Consider the following 19,268-nt stretch of genomic DNA (forward strand, 5'->3'; position numbering starts at 1 on the left):
CTTCCAAATCAGCCATATTGCATGGGGGACATTGTGCTGGTTGTATTGCATAGGTGACTTCCAAGTCAGCCATATTGCATGGGGGACATTGTGCTGGTTGTCATGTATAGGTGACTTCCAAGTCAGCCATATTGCTTGGGGGACATTGTGCTGGTTGTATTGTATAGGTGACTTCCAAATCAGCCATATTGCATGGGGGACATTGTGCTGGTTGCCATGTTGTATAGGTGACTTCCAAGTCAGCCATATTGCATGGGGGACATTGTGCTGGTGGCCATGTTCTCTAGGTGACTTCCAAGTCAGCCATATTGCATTTGGGACATTGTGCTGGTTGTCTTGTATAGGTGACTTCCAAGTCAGCCATATTGCTTGGGGGACATTGTGCTGGTTGCCATGTCCTATAGGTGACTTCCAAGTCAGCCATATTGCATGGGGGACATTGTGCTGCTTGCCATGTTGTATAGGTGACTTCCAAGTGAGCCATATTGCTTGGGGGACATTGTGCTGGTTGTGTTGTATAGGTGACTTCCAAGTCAGCCATATTGCATGGGGGACATTGTGCTGGTTGTCTTGTATAGGTGACTTCCAAGTCAGCCGTGTTGCATGGGGGACATTGTGCTGTTGCCATGTTGTATAGGTGACTTCCAAGTCAGCCATATTGCTTGGGGGACATTGTGCTGGTTGCCATGTTCTATAGGTGACTTCCAAGTGAGCCATATTGCTTGGGGGACATTGTGCTGGTTGCCACGTTGTATAGGTGACTTCCAAGTCAGCCATATTGCATGGGGGACATTGTGCTGGTTGTCTTGTATAGGTGACTTCCAAGTCAGCCATATTGCTTGGGGGACATTGTGCTGGTTGCCATGTCCTATAGGTGACTTCCAAGTCAGCCATATTGCATGGGGGACATTGTGCTGCTTGCCATGTTGTATAGGTGACTTCCAAGTGAGCCATATTGCTTGGGGGACATTGTGCTGGTTGTGTTGTATAGGTGACTTCCAAGTCAGCCATATTGCATGGGGGACATTGTGCTGGTTGTCTTGTATAGGTGACTTCCAAGTCAGCCGTGTTGCATGGGGGACATTGTGCTGTTGCCATGTTGTATAGGTGACTTCCAAGTCAGCCATATTGCTTGGGGGACATTGTGCTGGTTGCCATGTTCTATAGGTGACTTCCAAGTGAGCCATATTGCTTGGGGGACATTGTGCTGGTTGCCATGTTGTATAGGTGACTTCCAAGTCAGCCATATTGCATGGGGGACATTGTGCTGGTGGCCATGTTCTATAGGTGACTTCCAAGTCAGCCACATTGCATGGGGGACATTGTGCTGGTTTCTTGTATAGGTGACTTCCAAGTCAGCCATATTGCATGGGGGACATTGTGCTGGTTGCCATGTTGTATAGGTGACTTCCAAGTCAGCCATATTGCATGGGGGACATTGTGCTGGTTGCCATGTTGTATAGGTGACTTCCAAGTCAGCCATATTGCATGGGGGACATTGTGCTGGATGCCATGTTGTATAGGTGACTTCCAAGTGAGCCATATTGCATGGGGGACATTGTGCTGGTTGTGTTGTATAGGTGACTTCCAAGTCAGCCATATTGCATGGGGGACATTGTGCTGGTTGTGTTGTATAGGTGACTTCCAAGTCAGCCATATTGCATGGGGGACATTGTGCTGGTTGTATTGTATAGGTGACTTCCAAGTCAGCCATATTGCATGGGGGACATTGTGCTGGTTGTATTGTATAGGTGACTTCCAAGTGAGCCATATTGCTTGGGGGACATTGTGCTGGTGGCCATGTTCTATAGGTGACTTCCAAGTCAGCCATATTGCATGGGGGACATTGTGCTGGTTGCCATGTCCAATAGGTGACTTCCAAGTCAGCCATATTGCATGGGGGACATTGTGCTGGTTGCCATGTTGTATAGGTGACTTCCAAGTGAGCCATATTGCTTGGGGGACATTGTGCTGGTTGTGTTGTATAGGTGACTTCCAAGTCAGCCATATTGCATGGGGGACATTGTGCTGGTTGTCTTGTATAGGTGACTTCCAAGTCAGCCGTGTTGCATGGGGGACATTGTGCTGGTGGCCATGTTGTAAAGGTGACTTCCAAGTCAGCCATATTGCATGGGGGACATTGTGCTGGTTGCCATGTTGTATAGGTGACTTCCAAGTCAGCCATATTGCATGGGGGACATTGTGCTGGTTGCCATGTTGTATAGGTGACTTACAAGTCAGCCATATTGCATGGGGGACATTGTGCTAGTTGCCATGTCCTATAGGTGACTTCCAAGTCAGCCATATTGCATGGGGGAAATTGTGCTGGTTGTCTTGTATAGGTGACTTTTAAGTAAGCCACATTGCTTGGGGGACATTGTGCTGGTTGCCATGTTCTATAGGTGACTTCCAAGTCAGCCATATTGCTTGGTAGACATTGTGCTGGTTGCCATGTTGTATAGGTGACTTCCAAGTCAGCCATATTGCTTGGGGGACATTGTGCTGGTTGCCATGTTGTATAGGTGACTTCCAAGTCAGCCATATTGCATGGGGGACATTGTGCTGGTGGCCATGTTCTATAGGTGACTTCCAAGTCAGCCATATTGCATGGGGGACATTGTGCTGGTTGTCTTGTATAGGTGACTTCCAAGTCAGCCATATTGCATGGGGGACATTGTGCTGTTTGTGTTGTATAGGTGACTTCTAATTCAGCCATATTGCATTGGGGACATTGTGCTGGTTGTATTGTATAGGTGACTTCCAAGTCAGCCATATTGCATGGGGGACATTGTGCTGGTTGTATTGTATAGGTGACTTCCAAGTCAGCCATATTGCATGGGGGACATTGTGCTGGTTGTCTTGTATAGGTGACTTCCAAGTCAGCCATATTGCTTGGGGGACATTGTGCTGGTTGTATTGTATAGGTGACTTCCAAGTCAGCCATATTGCATGGGGGACATTGTGCTGGTTGCCATGTTGTATAGGTGACTTCCAAGTCAGCCATATTGCATGGGGGACATTGTGCTGGTGGCCATGTTCTATAGGTGACTTCCAAGTCAGCCATATTGCATTTGGGACATTGTGCTGGTTGTCTTGTATAGGTGACTTCCAAGTCAGCCATATTGCATGGGGGACATTGTGCTGGTTGTGTTGTATAGGTGACTTCCAAATCAGCCATATTGCATGGGGGACATTGTGCTGGTTGTATTGTATAGGTGACTTCCAAGTCAGCCATATTGCATGGGGGACATTGTGCTGGTTGTATTGTATAGGTGACTTCCAAGTCAGCCATATTGCATGGGGGACATTGTGCTGGTTGCCATGTTGTATAGGTGACTTCCAAGTCAGCCATATTGCATGGGGGACATTGTGCTGGTGGCCATGTTCTATAGGTGACTTCCAAGTCAGCCATATTGCATTTGGGACATTGTGCTGGTTGTATTGTATAGGTGACTTCCAAGTCAGCCATATTGCATGGGGGACATTGTGCTGGTTGTATTGTATAGGTGACTTCCAAGTGAGCCATATGGCTTGGGGGACATTGTGCTGGTGGCCATGTTCTATAGGTGACTTCCAAGTCAGCCATATTGCATGGGGGACATTGTGCTGGTTGCCATGTCCTATAGGTGACTTCCAAGTCAGCCATATTGCATGGGGGACATTGTGCTGGTTGTCTTGTATAGGTGACTTCCAAGTCAGCCATATTGGTTGGGGGACATTGTGCTGGTTGCCATGTTCTATAGGTGACTTCCAAGTCAGCCATATTGCTTGGGGGACATTGTGCTGGTGGCCATGTTCTATAGGTGACTTCCAAGTCAGCCATATTGCTTGGGGGACATTGTGCTGGTTGTATTGTATAGGTGACTTCCAAGTCAGCCATATTGCATGGGGGACATTGTGCAGGTTGTATTGTATAGGTGACTTCCAAGTCAGCCATATTGCATGGGGGACATTGTGCTGGTGGCCATGTCCTATAGGTGACTTCCAAGTCAGCCATATTGCATGGGGGACATTGTGCTGGTTGTCTTGTATAGGTGACTTCCAAGTCAGCCATATTGCTTGGGGGACATTGTGCTGGTTGTATTGTATAGGTGACTTCCAAGTCAGCCATATTGCATGGGGGAAATTGTGCTGGTTGCCATGTTGTATAGGTGACTTCCAAGTCAGCCATATTGCATGGTGGACATTGTGCTGGTGGCCATGTTCTATAGGTGACTTCCAAGTCAGCCATATTGCATTTGGGACATTGTGCTGGTTGTCTTGTATAGGTGACTTCCAAGTCAGCCATATTGCATGGGGGACATTGTGCTGGTTGTGTTGTATAGGTGACTTCCAAATCAGCCATATTGCATGGAGGATATTGTGCTGGTTGTATTGTATAGGTGACTTCCAAGTCAGCCATATTGCTTGGGGGACATTGTGCTGGTTGTATTGTATAGGTGACTTCCAAGTCAGCCATATTGCATGGGGGACATTGTGCTGGTTGTCTTGTATAGGTGACTTCCAAGTCAGCCATATTGCTTGGGGGACATTGTGCTGGTTGCCATGTTCTATAGGTGACTTCCAAGTCAGCCATATTGCTTGGTAGACATTGTGCTGGTTGCCATGTTGTATAGGTGACTTCCAAGTCAGCCATATTGCTTGGGGGACATTGTGCTGGTTGCCATGTTGTATAGGTGACTTCCAAGTCAGCCATATTGCATGGGGGACATTGTGCTGGTGGCCATGTTCTATAGGTGACTTCCAAGTCAGCCATATTGCATGGGGGACATTGTGCTGGTTGTCTTGTATAGGTGACTTCCAAGTCAGCCATATTGCATGGGGGACATTGTGCTGTTTGTGTTGTATAGGTGACTTCTAATTCAGCCATATTGCATTGGGGACATTGTGCTGGTTGTATTGTATAGGTGACTTCCAAGTCAGCCATATTGCATGGGGGACATTGTGCTGGTTGTATTGTATAGGTGACTTCCAAGTCAGCCATATTGCATGGGGGACATTGTGCTGGTTGTCTTGTATAGGTGACTTCCAAGTCAGCCATATTGCTTGGGGGACATTGTGCTGGTTGTATTGTATAGGTGACTTCCAAGTCAGCCATATTGCATGGGGGACATTGTGCTGGTTGCCATGTTGTATAGGTGACTTCCAAGTCAGCCATATTGCATGGGGGACATTGTGCTGGTGGCCATGTTCTATAGGTGACTTCCAAGTCAGCCATATTGCATTTGGGACATTGTGCTGGTTGTCTTGTATAGGTGACTTCCAAGTCAGCCATATTGCATGGGGGACATTGTGCTGGTTGTGTTGTATAGGTGACTTCCAAATCAGCCATATTGCATGGGGGACATTGTGCTGGTTGTATTGTATAGGTGACTTCCAAGTCAGCCATATTGCATGGGGGACATTGTGCTGGTTGTATTGTATAGGTGACTTCCAAGTCAGCCATATTGCATGGGGGACATTGTGCTGGTTGCCATGTTGTATAGGTGACTTCCAAGTCAGCCATATTGCATGGGGGACATTGTGCTGGTGGCCATGTTCTATAGGTGACTTCCAAGTCAGCCATATTGCATTTGGGACATTGTGCTGGTTGTATTGTATAGGTGACTTCCAAGTCAGCCATATTGCATGGGGGACATTGTGCTGGTTGTATTGTATAGGTGACTTCCAAGTGAGCCATATGGCTTGGGGGACATTGTGCTGGTGGCCATGTTCTATAGGTGACTTCCAAGTCAGCCATATTGCATGGGGGACATTGTGCTGGTTGCCATGTCCTATAGGTGACTTCCAAGTCAGCCATATTGCATGGGGGACATTGTGCTGGTTGTCTTGTATAGGTGACTTCCAAGTCAGCCATATTGGTTGGGGGACATTGTGCTGGTTGCCATGTTCTATAGGTGACTTCCAAGTCAGCCATATTGCTTGGGGGACATTGTGCTGGTGGCCATGTTCTATAGGTGACTTCCAAGTCAGCCATATTGCTTGGGGGACATTGTGCTGGTTGTATTGTATAGGTGACTTCCAAGTCAGCCATATTGCATGGGGGACATTGTGCAGGTTGTATTGTATAGGTGACTTCCAAGTCAGCCATATTGCATGGGGGACATTGTGCTGGTGGCCATGTCCTATAGGTGACTTCCAAGTCAGCCATATTGCATGGGGGACATTGTGCTGGTTGTCTTGTATAGGTGACTTCCAAGTCAGCCATATTGCTTGGGGGACATTGTGCTGGTTGTATTGTATAGGTGACTTCCAAGTCAGCCATATTGCATGGGGGAAATTGTGCTGGTTGCCATGTTGTATAGGTGACTTCCAAGTCAGCCATATTGCATGGTGGACATTGTGCTGGTGGCCATGTTCTATAGGTGACTTCCAAGTCAGCCATATTGCATTTGGGACATTGTGCTGGTTGTCTTGTATAGGTGACTTCCAAGTCAGCCATATTGCATGGGGGACATTGTGCTGGTTGTGTTGTATAGGTGACTTCCAAATCAGCCATATTGCATGGAGGATATTGTGCTGGTTGTATTGTATAGGTGACTTCCAAGTCAGCCATATTGCTTGGGGGACATTGTGCTGGTTGTATTGTATAGGTGACTTCCAAGTCAGCCATATTGCATGGGGGACATTGTGCTGGTTGTCTTGTATAGGTGACTTCCAAGTCAGCCATATTGCTTGGGGGACATTGTGCTGGTTGTATTGTATAGGTGACTTCCAAGTCAGCCATATTGCATGGGGGACATTGTGCTGGTTGCCATGTTGTATAGGTGACTTCCAAGTCAGCCATATTGCATGGGGGACATTGTGCTGGTGGCCATGTTCTATAGGTGACTTCCAAGTCAGCCATATTGCATGGGGGACATTGTGCTGGTTGTCTTGTATAGGTGACTTCCAAGTCAGCCATATTGCATGGGGGACATTGTGCTGGTTGTGTTGTATAGGTGACTTCCAATTCAGCCATATTGCATGGGGGACATTGTTCTGGTTGTCTTGTATAGGTGACTTCCAAGTCAGCCATATTGCATGGGGGACATTGTGCTGGTTGTATTGTATAGGTGACTTCCAAGTCAGCCATATTGCATGGGGGACATTGTGCTGGTTGTCTTGTATAGGTGACTTCCAAGTCAGCCATATTGCTTGGGGGAAATTGTGCTGGTTGTATTGTATAGGTGACTTCCAAGTCAGCCATATTGCATGGGGGACATTGTGCTGGTTGCCATGTTGTATAGGTGACTTCCAAGTCAGCCATATTGCATGGGGGACATTGTGCTGGTGGTCATGTTCTATAGGTGACTTCCAAGTCAGCCATATTGCATTTGGGACATTGTGCTGGTTGTCTTGTATAGGTGACTTCCAAGTCAGCCATATTGCATGGGGGACATTGTGCTGGTTGTGTTGTATAGGTGACTTCCAAATCAGCCATATTGCATGGGGGACATTGTGCTGGTTGTATTGTATAGGTGACTTCCAAGTCAGCCATATTGCATGGGGGACATTGTGCTGGTTGTATTGTATAGGTGACTTCCAAGTCAGCCATATTGCATGGGGGACATTGTGCTGGTTGCCATGTTGTATAGGTGACTTCCAAGTCAGCCATATTGCATGGGGGACATTGTGCTGGTGGCTATGTTCTATAGGTGACTTCCAAGTCAGCCATATTGCATTTGGGACATTGTGCTGGTTGTATTGTATAGGTGACTTCCAAGTCAGCCATATTGCATGGGGGACATTGTGCTGGTTGTATTGTATAGGTGACTTCCAAGTGAGCCATATGGCTTGGGGGACATTGTGCTGGTGGCCATGTTCTATAGGTGACTTCCAAGTCAGCCATATTGCATGGGGGACATTGTGCTGGTTGCCATGTCCTATAGGTGACTTCCAAGTCAGCCATATTGCATGGGGGACATTGTGCTGGTTGTCTTGTATAGGTGACTTCCAAGTCAGCCATATTGCTTGGGGGACATTGTGCTGGTTGCCATGTTCTATAGGTGACTTCCAAGTCAGCCATATTGCTTGGGGGACATTGTGCTGGTGGCCATGTTCTATAGGTGACTTCCAAGTCAGCCATATTGCTTGGGGGACATTGTGCTGGTTGTATTGTATAGGTGACTTCCAAGTCAGCCATATTGCATGGGGGACATTGTGCTGGTTGTATTGTATAGGTGACTTCCAAGTCAGCCATATTGCATGAGGGACATTGTACTGGTGGCCATGTCCTATAGGTGACTTCCAAGTCAGCCATATTGCATGGGGGACATTGTGCTGGTTGTCTTGTATAGGTGACTTCCAAGTCAGCCATATTGCTTGGGGGACATTGTGCTGGTTGTATTGTATAGGTGACTTCCAAGTCAGCCATATTGCATGGGGGAAATTGTGCTGGTTGCCATGTTGTATAGGTGACTTCCAAGTCAGCCATATTGCATGGTGGACATTGTGCTGGTGGCCATGTTCTATAGGTGACTTCCAAGTCAGCCATATTGCATTTGGGACATTGTGCTGGTTGTCTTGTATAGGTGACTTCCAAGTCAGCCATATTGCATGGGGGACATTGTGCTGGTTGTGTTGTATAGGTGACTTCCAAATCAGCCATATTGCATGGGGGACATTGTGCTGGTTGTATTGTATAGGTGACTTCCAAGTCAGCCATATTGCTTGGGGGACATTGTGCTGGTTGTATTGTATAGGTGACTTCCAAGTCAGCCATATTGCATGGGGGACATTGTGCTGGTTGTCTTGTATAGGTGACTTCCAAGTCAGCCATATTGCTTGGGGGACATTGTGCTGGTTGTATTGTATAGGTGACTTCCAAGTCAGCCATATTGCATGGGGGACATTGTGCTGGTTGCCATGTTGTATAGGTGACTTCCAAGTCAGCCATATTGCATGGGGGACATTGTGCTGGTGGCCATGTTCTATAGGTGACTTCCAAGTCAGCCATATTGCATTTGGGACATTGTGCTGGTTGTATTGTATAGGTGACTTCCAAGTCAGCCATATTGCATGGGGGACATTGTGCTGGTTGCATTGTATAGGTGACTTCCAAGTGAGCCATATGGCTTGGGGGACATTGTGCTGGTGGCCATGTTCTATAGGTGACTTCCAAGTCAGCCATATTGCATGGGGGACATTGTGCTGGTTGCCATGTCCTATAGGTGACTTCCAAGTCAGCCATATTGCATGGGGGACATTGTGCTGGTTGTCTTGTATAGGTGACTTCCAAGTCTGCCATATTGCTTGGGGGACATTGTGCTGGTTGCCATGTTCTATAGGTGACTTCCAAGTCAGCCATATTGCTTGGGGGACATTGTGCTGGTGGCCATGTTCTATAGGTGACTTCCAAGTCAGCCATATTGCTTGGGGGACATTGTGCTGGTTGTATTGTATAGGTGACTTCCAAGTCAGCCATATTGCATGGGGGACATTGTGCTGGTTGTATTGTATAGGTGACTTCCAAGTCAGCCATATTGCATGGGGGACATTGTGCTGGTGGCCATGTCCTATAGGTGACTTCCAAGTCAGCCATATTGCATGGGGGACATTGTGCTGGTTGTCTTGTATAGGTGACTTCCAAGTCAGCCATATTGCTTGGGGGACATTGTGCTGGTTGTATTGTATAGGTGACTTCCAAGTCAGCCATATTGCATGGGGGAAATTGTGCTGGTTGCCATGTTGTATAGGTGACTTCCAAGTCAGCCATATTGCATGGGGGACATTGTGCTGGTGGCATTGTCCTATAGGTGACTTCCAAGTCAGCCATATTGCATGGGGGACATTGTGCTGGTTGTATTGTATAGGTGACTTCCAAGTGAGCCATATGGCTTGGGGGACATTGTGCTGGTGGCCATGTTCTATAGGTGACTTCCAAGTCAGCCATATTGCATGGGGGACATTGTGCTGGTTGCCATGTCCTATAGGTGACTTCCAAGTCAGCCATATTGCATGGGGGACATTGTGCTGGTTGTCTTGTATAGGTGACTTCCAAGTCTGCCATATTGCTTGGGGGACATTGTGCTGGTTGCCATGTTCTATAGGTGACTTCCAAGTCAGCCATATTGCTTGGGGGACATTGTGCTGGTGGCCATGTTCTATAGGTGACTTCCAAGTCAGCCATATTGCTTGGGGGACATTGTGCTGGTTGTATTGTATAGGTGACTTCCAAGTCAGCCATATTGCATGGGGGACATTGTGCTGGTTGTATTGTATAGGTGACTTCCAAATCAGCCATATTGCATGGGGGACATTGTGCTGGTGGCCATGTCCTATAGGTGACTTCCAAGTCAGCCATATTGCATGGGGGACATTGTGCTGGTTGTCTTGTATAGGTGACTTCCAAGTCAGCCATATTGCTTGGGGGACATTGTGCTGGTTGTATTGTATAGGTGACTTCCAAGTCAGCCATATTGCATGGGGGAAATTGTGCTGGTTGCCATGTTGTATAGGTGACTTCCAAGTCAGCCATATTGCATGGTGGACATTGTGCTGGTGGCCATGTTCTATAGGTGACTTCCAAGTCAGCCATATTGCATTTGGGACATTGTGCTGGTTGTCTTGTATAGGTGACTTCCAAGTCAGCCATATTGCATGGGGGACATTGTGCTGGTTGTGTTGTATAGGTGACTTCCAAATCAGGCATATTGCATGGGGGACATTGTGCTGGTTGTATTGTATAGGTGACTTCCAAGTCAGCCATATTGCATGGGGGACATTGTGCTGGTTGTCTTGTATAGGTGACTTCCAAGTCAGCCATATTGCTTGCGGGACATTGTGCTGGTTGTATTGTATAGGTGACTTCCAAGTCAGCCATATTGCATGGGGGACATTGTGCTGGTTGCCATGTTGTATAGGTGACTTCCAAGTCAGCCATATTGCATGGGGGACATTGTGCTGGTGGCCATGTTCTATAGGTGACTTCCAAGTCAGCCATATTGCATTTGGGACATTGTGCTGGTTGTATTGTATAGGTGACTTCCAAGTCAGCCATATTGCATGGGGGACATTGTGCTGGTTTTATTGTATAGGTGACTTCCAAGTCAGCCATATTGCATGGGGGACATTGTGCTGGTGGCCATGTTGTAAAGGTGACTTCCAAATCAGCCATATTGCATGGGGGACATTGTGCTGGTTGTATTGTATAGGTGACTTCCAAGTCAGCCATATTGCATGGGGGACATTGTGCTGGTTGTCTTGTATAGGTGACTTCCAAGTCAGCCATATTGCTTGGGGGACATTGTGCTGGTGGCCATGTCCTATAGGTGACTTCCAAATCAGCCATATTGCATGGGGGACATTGTGCTGGTTGTATTGTATAGGTGACTTCCAAGTCAGCCATATTGCATGGGGGACATTGTGCTGGTTGTATTGTATAGGTGACTTCCAAGTCAGCCATATTGCATGGGGGACATTGTGGTGGTTGCCATGTTGTATAGGTGACTTCCAAGTCAGCCATATTGCATGGGGGACATTGTGCTGGTGGCCATGTTCTATAGGTGACTTCCAAGTCAGCCATATTGCATTTGGGACATTGTGCTGGTTGTATTGTATAGGTGACTTCCAAGTCAGCCATATTGCTTGGGGGACATTGTGCTGGTTGTATTGTATAGGTGACTTCCAAGTCAGCCATATTGCATGGGGGAAATTGTGCTGGTTGCCATGTTGTATAGGTGACTTCCAAGTCAGCCATATTGCATGGGGGACATTGTGCTGGTGGCATTGTCCTATAGGTGACTTCCAAGTCAGCCATATTGCATGGGGGACATTGTGCTGGTTGTATTGTATAGGTGACTTCCAAGTGAGCCATATGGCTTGGGGGACATTGTGCTGGTGGCCATGTTCTATAGGTGACTTCCAAGTCAGCCATATTGCATGGGGGACATTGTGCTGGTTGCCATGTCCTATAGGTGACTTCCAAGTCAGCCATATTGCATGGGGGACATTGTGCTGGTTGTCTTGTATAGGTGACTTCCAAGTCTGCCATATTGCTTGGGGGACATTGTGCTGGTTGCCATGTTCTATAGGTGACTTCCAAGTCAGCCATATTGCTTGGGGGACATTGTGCTGGTGGCCATGTTCTATAGGTGACTTCCAAGTCAGCCATATTGCTTGGGGGACATTGTGCTGGTTGTATTGTATAGGTGACTTCCAAGTCAGCCATATTGCATGGGGGACATTGTGCTGGTTGTATTGTATAGGTGACTTCCAAGTCAGCCATATTGCATGGGGGACATTGTGCTGGTGGCCATGTCCTATAGGTGACTTCCAAGTCAGCCATATTGCATGGGGGACATTGTGCTGGTTGTCTTGTATAGGTGACTTCCAAGTCAGCCATATTGCATGGGGGAAATTGTGCTGGTTGCCATGTTGTATAGGTGACTTCCAAGTCAGCCATATTGCATGGTGGACATTGTGCTGGTGGCCATGTTCTATAGGTGACTTCCAAGTCAGCCATATTGCATTTTGGACATTGTGCTGGTTGTCTTGTATAGGTGACTTCCAAGTCAGCCATATTGCATGGGGGACATTGTGCTGGTTGTGTTGTATAGGTGACTTCCAAATCAGCCATATTGCATGGGGGACATTGTGCTGGTTGTATTGTATAGGTGAATTCCAAGTCAGCCATATTGCATGGGGGACATTGTGCTGGTTGTCTTGTATAGGTGACTTCCAAGTCAGCCATATTGCTTGCGGGACATTGTGCTGGTTGTATTGTATAGGTGACTTCCAAGTCAGCCATATTGCATGGGGGACATTGTGCTGGTTGCCATGTTGTATAGGTGACTTCCAAGTCAGCCATATTGAATGGGGGACATTGTGCTGGTGGCCATGTTCTATAGGTGACTTCCAAGTCAGCCATATTGCATTTGGGACATTGTGCTGGTTGTATTGTATAGGTGACTTCCAAGTCAGCCATATTGCATGGGGGACATTGTGCTGGTTTTATTGTATAGGTGACTTCCAAGTCAGCCATATTGCATGGGGGACATTGTGCTGGTGGCCATGTTGTAAAGGTGACTTCCAAATCAGCCATATTGCATGGGGGACATTGTGCTGGTTGTATTGTATAGGTGACTTCCAAGTCAGCCATATTGCATGGGGGACATTGTGCTGGTTGTCTTGTATAGGTGACTTCCAAGTCAGCCATATTGCTTGGGGGACATTGTGCTGGTGGCCATGTCCTATAGGTGACTTCCAAATCAGCCATATTGCATGGGGGATATTGTGCTGGTTGTATTGTATAGGTGACTTCCAAGTCAGCCATATTGCATGGGGGACATTGTGCTGGTTGTATTGTATAGGTGACTTCCAAGTCAGCCATATTGCATGGGGGACATTGTGGTGGTTGCCATGTTGTATAGGTGACTTCCAAGTCAGCCATATTGCATGGGGGACATTGTGCTGGTGGCCATGTTCTATAGGTGACTTCCAAGTCAGCCATATTGCATTTGGGACATTGTGCTGGTTGTATTGTATAGGTGACTTCCAAGTCAGCCATATTGCATGGGGGACATTGTGCTGGTTGTATTGTATAGGTGACTTCTAAGTCAGCCATATTGCATGGGGGACATTGTACTGGTGGCCATGTCCTATAGGTGACTTCCAAGTCAGCCATATTGCATGGGGGACATTGTGCTGGTTGTCTTGTATAGGTGACTTCCAAGTCAGCCATATTGCTTGGGGGACATTGTGCTGGTTGTATTGTATAGGTGACTTCCAAGTCAGCCATATTGCATGGGGGAAATTGTGCTGGTTGCCATGTTGTATAGGTGACTTCCAAGTCAGCCATATTGCATGGTGGACATTGTGCTGGTGGCCATGTTCTATAGGTGACTTCCAAGTCAGCCATATTGCATTTGGGACATTGTGCTGGTTGTCTTGTATAGGTGACTTCCAAGTCAGCCATATTGCATGGGGGACATTGTGCTGGTTGTGTTGTATAGGTGACTTCCAAATCAGCCATATTGCATGGGGGACATTGTGCTGGTTGTATTGTATAGGTGACTTCCAAGTCAGCCATATTGCTTGGGGGACATTGTGCTGGTTGTATTGTATAGGTGACTTCCAAGTCAGCCATATTGCATGGGGGACATTGTGCTGGTTGTCTTGTATAGGTGACTTCCAAGTCAGCCATATTGCTTGGGGGACATTGTGCTGGTTGTATTGTATAGGTGACTTCCAAGTCAGCCATATTGCATGGGGGACATTGTGCTGGTTGCCATGTTGTATAGGTGACTTCCAAGTCAGCCATATTGCATGGGGGACATTGTGCTGGTGGCCATGTTCTATAGGTGACTTCCAAGTCAGCCATATTGCATTTGGGACATTGTGCTGGTTGTATTGTATAGGTGACTTCCAAGTCAGCCATATTGCATGGGGGACATTGTGCTGGTTGTATTGTATAGGTGACTTCCAAGTGAGCCATATGGCTTGGGGGACATTGTGCTGGTGGCCATGTTCTATAGGTGACTTCCAAGTCAGCCATATTGCATGGGGGACATTGTGCTGGTTGCCATGTCCTATAGGTGACTTCCAAGTCAGCCATATTGCATGGGGGACATTGTGCTGGTTGTCTTGTATAGGTGACTTCCAAGTCTGCCATATTGCTTGGGGGACATTGTGCTGGTTGCCATGTTCTATAGGTGACTTCCAAGTCAGCCATATTGCTTGGGGGACATTGTGCTGGTGGCCATGTTCTATAGGTGACTTCCAAGTCAGCCATATTGCTTGGGGGACATTGTGCTGGTTGTATTGTATAGGTGACTTCCAAGTCAGCCATATTGCATGGGGGACATTGTGCTGGTTGTATTGTATAGGTGACTTCCAAGTCAGCCATATTGCATGGGGGACATTGTGCTGGTGGCCATGTCCTATAGGTGACTTCCAAGTCAGCCATATTGCATGGGGAACATTGTGCTGGTTGTCTTGTATAGGTGACTTCCAAGTCAGCCATATTGCTTGGGGGACATTGTGCTGGTTGTATTGTATAGGTGACTTCCATCAGCCATATTGCATGGGGGAAATTGTGCTGGTTGCCATGTTGTATAGGTGACTTCCAAGTCAGCCATATTGCATGGTGGACATTGTGCTGGTGGCCATGTTCTATAGGTGACTTCCAAGTCAGCCATATTGCATTTGGGACATTGTGCTGGTTGTCTTGTATAGGTGACTTCCAAGTCAGCCATATTGCATGGGGGACATTGTGCTGGTTGTGTTGTATAGGTGACTTCCAAATCAGCCATATTGCATGGGGGACATTGTGCTGGTTGTATTGTATAGGTGACTTCCAAGTCAGCCATATTGCATGGGGGACATTGTGCTGGTTGTCTTGTATAGGTGACTTCCAAGTCAGGCATATTGCTTGCGGGACATTGTGCTGGTTGTATTGTATAGGTGACTTCCAAGTCAGCCATATTGCATGGGGGACATTGTGCTGGTTGCCATGTTGTATAGGTGACTTCCAAGTCAGCCATATTGCATGGGGGACATTGTGCTGGTGGCCATGTTCTATAGGTGACTTCCAAGTCAGCCATATTGCATTTGGGACATTGTGCTGGTTGTATTGTATAGGTGACTTCCAAGTCAGCCATAATGCATGGGAGACCTTGTGCTGGTTTTATTGTATAGGTGAGTTCCAAGTCAGCCATATTGCATGGGGGACATTGTGCTGGTGGCCATGTTGTAAAGGTGACTTCCAAATCAGCCATATTGCATGGGGGACATTGTGCTGGTTGTATTGTATAGGTGACTTCCAAGTCAGCCATATTGCATGGGGGACATTGTGCTGGTTGTCTTGTATAGGTGACTTCCAAGTCAGCCATATTGCTTGGGGGACATTGTGCTGGTGGCCATGTCCTATAGGTGACTTCCAAATCAGCCATATTGCATGGGGGACATTGTGCTGGTTGTATTGTATAGGTGACTTCCAAGTCAGCCATATTGCATGGGGGACATTGTGCTGGTTGTATTGTATAGGTGACTTCCAAGTCAGCCATATTGCATGGGGGACATTGTGGTGGTTGCCATGTTGTATAGGTGACTTCCAAGTCAGCCATATTGCATGGGGGACATTGTGCTGGTGGCCATGTTCTATAGGTGACTTCCAAGTCAGCCATATTGCATTTGGGACATTGTGCTGGTTGTATTGTATAGGTGACTTCCAAGTCAGCCATATTGCATGGGGGACATTGTGCTGGTTGTATTGTATAGGTGACTTCCAAGTGAGCCATATGGCTTGGGGGACATTGTGCTGGTGGCCATGTTCTATAGGTGACTTCCAAGTCAGCCATATTGCATGGGGGACATTGTGCTGGTTGCCATGTCCTATAGGTGACTTCCAAGTCAGCCATATTGCATGGGGGACATTGTGCTGGTGGCCATGTTCTATTGGTGACTTCCAAGTCAGCCATATTGCTTGGGGGACATTGTGCTGGTTGTATTGTATAGGTGACTTCCAAGTCAGCCATATTGCATGGGGGACATTGTGCTGGTTGTATTGTATAGGTGACTTCCAAGTCAGCCATATTGCATGGGGGACATTGTACTGGTGGCCATGTCCTATAGGTGACTTCCAAGTCAGCCATATTGCATGGGGGACATTGTGCTGGTTGTCTTGTATAGGTGACTTCCAAGTCAGCCATATTGCTTGGGGGACATTGTGCTGGTTGTATTGTATAGGTGACTTCCAAGTCAGCCATATTGCATGGGGGACATTGTGCTGGTTGTATTGTATAGGTGACTTCCAAGTCAGCCATATTGCATGGGGGACATTGTACTGGTGGCCATGTCCTATAGGTGACTTCCAAGTCAGCCATATTGCATGGGGGACATTGTGCTGGTTGTCTTGTATAGGTGACTTCCAAGTCAGCCATATTGCTTGGGGGACATTGTGCTGGTTGTATTGTATAGGTGACTTCCAAGTCAGCCATATTGCATGGGGGAAATTGTGCTGGTTGCCATGTTGTATAGGTGACTTCCAAGTCAGCCATATTGCATGGTGGACATTGTGCTGGTGGCCATGTTCTATAGGTGACTTCCAAGTCAGCCATATTGCATTTGGGACATTGTGCTGGTTGTCTTGTATAGGTGACTTCCAAGTCAGCCATATTGCATGGGGGACATTGTGCTGGTTGTGTTGTATAGGTGACTTCCAAATCAGCCATATTGCATGGGGGACATTGTGCTGGTTGTATTGTATAGGTGACTTCCAAGTCAGCCATATTGCTTGGGGGACATTGTACTGGTTGTATTGTATAGGTGACTTCCAAGTCAGCCATATTGCATGGGGGACATTGTGCTGGTTGTCTTGTATAGGTGACTTCCAAGTCAGCCATATTGCTTGGGGGACATTGTGCTAGTTGTATTGTATAGGTGACTTCCAAGTCAGCCATATTGCATGGGGGACATTGTGCTGGTTGCCATGTTGTATAGGTGACTTCCAAGTCAGCCATATTGCATGGGGAACATTGTGCTGGTGGCCATGTTCTATAGGTGACTTCCAAGTCAGCCATATTGCATTTGGGACATTGTGCTGGTTGTATTGTATAGGTGACTTCCAAGTCAGCCATATTGCATGGGGGACATTGTGCTGGTTGTATTGTATAGGTGACTTCCAAGTGAGCCATATGGCTTGGGGGACATTGTGCTGGTGGCCATGTTCTATAGGTGACTTCCAAGTCAGCCATATTGCATGGGGGACATTGTGCTGGTTGCCATGTCCTATAGGTGACTTCCAAGTCAGCCATATTGCATGGGGGACATTGTGCTGGTGGCCATGTTCTATTGGTGACTTCCAAGTCAGCCATATTGCTTGGGGGACATTGTGCTGGTTGTATTGTATAGGTGACTTCCAAGTCAGCCATATTGCATGGGGGACATTGTGCTGGTTGTATTGTATAGGTGACTTCCAAGTCAGCCATATTGCATGGGGGACATTGTACTGGTGGCCATGTCCTATAGGTGACTTCCAAGTCAGCCATATTGCATGGGGGACATTGTGCTGGTTGTCTTGTATAGGTGACTTCCAAGTCAGCCATATTGCTTGGGGGACATTGTGCTGGTTGTATTGTATAGGTGACTTCCAAGTCAGCCATATTGCATGGGGGAAATTGTGCTGGTTGCCATGTTGTATAGGTGACTTCCAAGTCAGCCATATTGCATGGTGGACATTGTGCTGGTGGCCATGTTCTATAGGTGACTTCCAAGTCAGCCATATTGCATTTGGGACATTGTGCTGGTTGTCTTGTATAGGTGACTTCCAAGTCAGCCATATTGCATGGGGGACATTGTGCTGGTTGTGTTGTATAGGTGACTTCCAAATCAGCCATATTGCATGGGGGACATTGTGCTGGTTGTATTGTATAGGTGACTTCCAAGTCAGCCATATTGCTTGGGGGACATTGTACTGGTTGTATTGTATAGGTGACTTCCAAGTCAGCCATATTGCATGGGGGACATTGTGCTGGTTGTCTTGTATAGGTGACTTCCAAGTCAGCCATATTGCTTGGGGGACATTGTGCTAGTTGTATTGTATAGGTGACTTCCAAGTCAGCCATATTGCATGAGGGACATTGTGCTGGTTGCCATGTTGTATAGGTGACTTCCAAGTCAGCCATATTGCATGGGGGACATTGTGCTGGTGGCCATGTTCTATAGGTGACTTCCAAGTCAGCCATATTGCATTTGGGACATTGTGCTGGTTGTATTGTATAGGTGACTTCCAAGTCAGCCATATTGCATGGGGGACATTGTGCTGGTTGTATTGTATAGGTGACTTCCAAGTGAGCCATATGGCTTGGGGGACATTGTGCTGGTGGCCATGTTCTATAGGTGACTTCCAAGTCAGCCATATTGCATGGGGGACATTGTGCTGGTTGCCATGTCCTATAGGTGACTTCCAAGTCAGCCATATTGCATGGGGGACATTGTGCTGGTTGTCTTGTATAGGTGACTTCCAAGTCTGCCATATTGCTTGGGGGACATTGTGCTGGTTGCCATGTTCTATAGGTGACTTCCAAGTCAGCCATATTGCTTGGGGGACATTGTGCTGGTGGCCATGTTCTATAGGTGACTTCCAAGTCAGCCATATTGCTTGGGGGACATTGTGCTGGTTGTATTGTATAGGTGACTTCCAAGTCAGCCATATTGCATGGGGGACATTGTGCTGGTTGTATTGTATAGGTGACTTCCAAGTCAGCCATATTGCATGGGGGACATTGTGCTGGTGGCCATGTCCTATAGGTGACTTCCAAGTCAGCCATATTGCATGGGGGACATTG

This window comes from Petromyzon marinus, unplaced genomic scaffold (genome assembly GCF_048934315.1).
Source record: "Petromyzon marinus isolate PM22_M1 ecotype Great Lakes invasive population unplaced genomic scaffold, UKy_Petmar_22M1.pri1.0 PM_G_Scaffold_20, whole genome shotgun sequence".
NCBI lineage: Eukaryota > Metazoa > Chordata > Hyperoartia > Petromyzontiformes > Petromyzontidae > Petromyzon > Petromyzon marinus.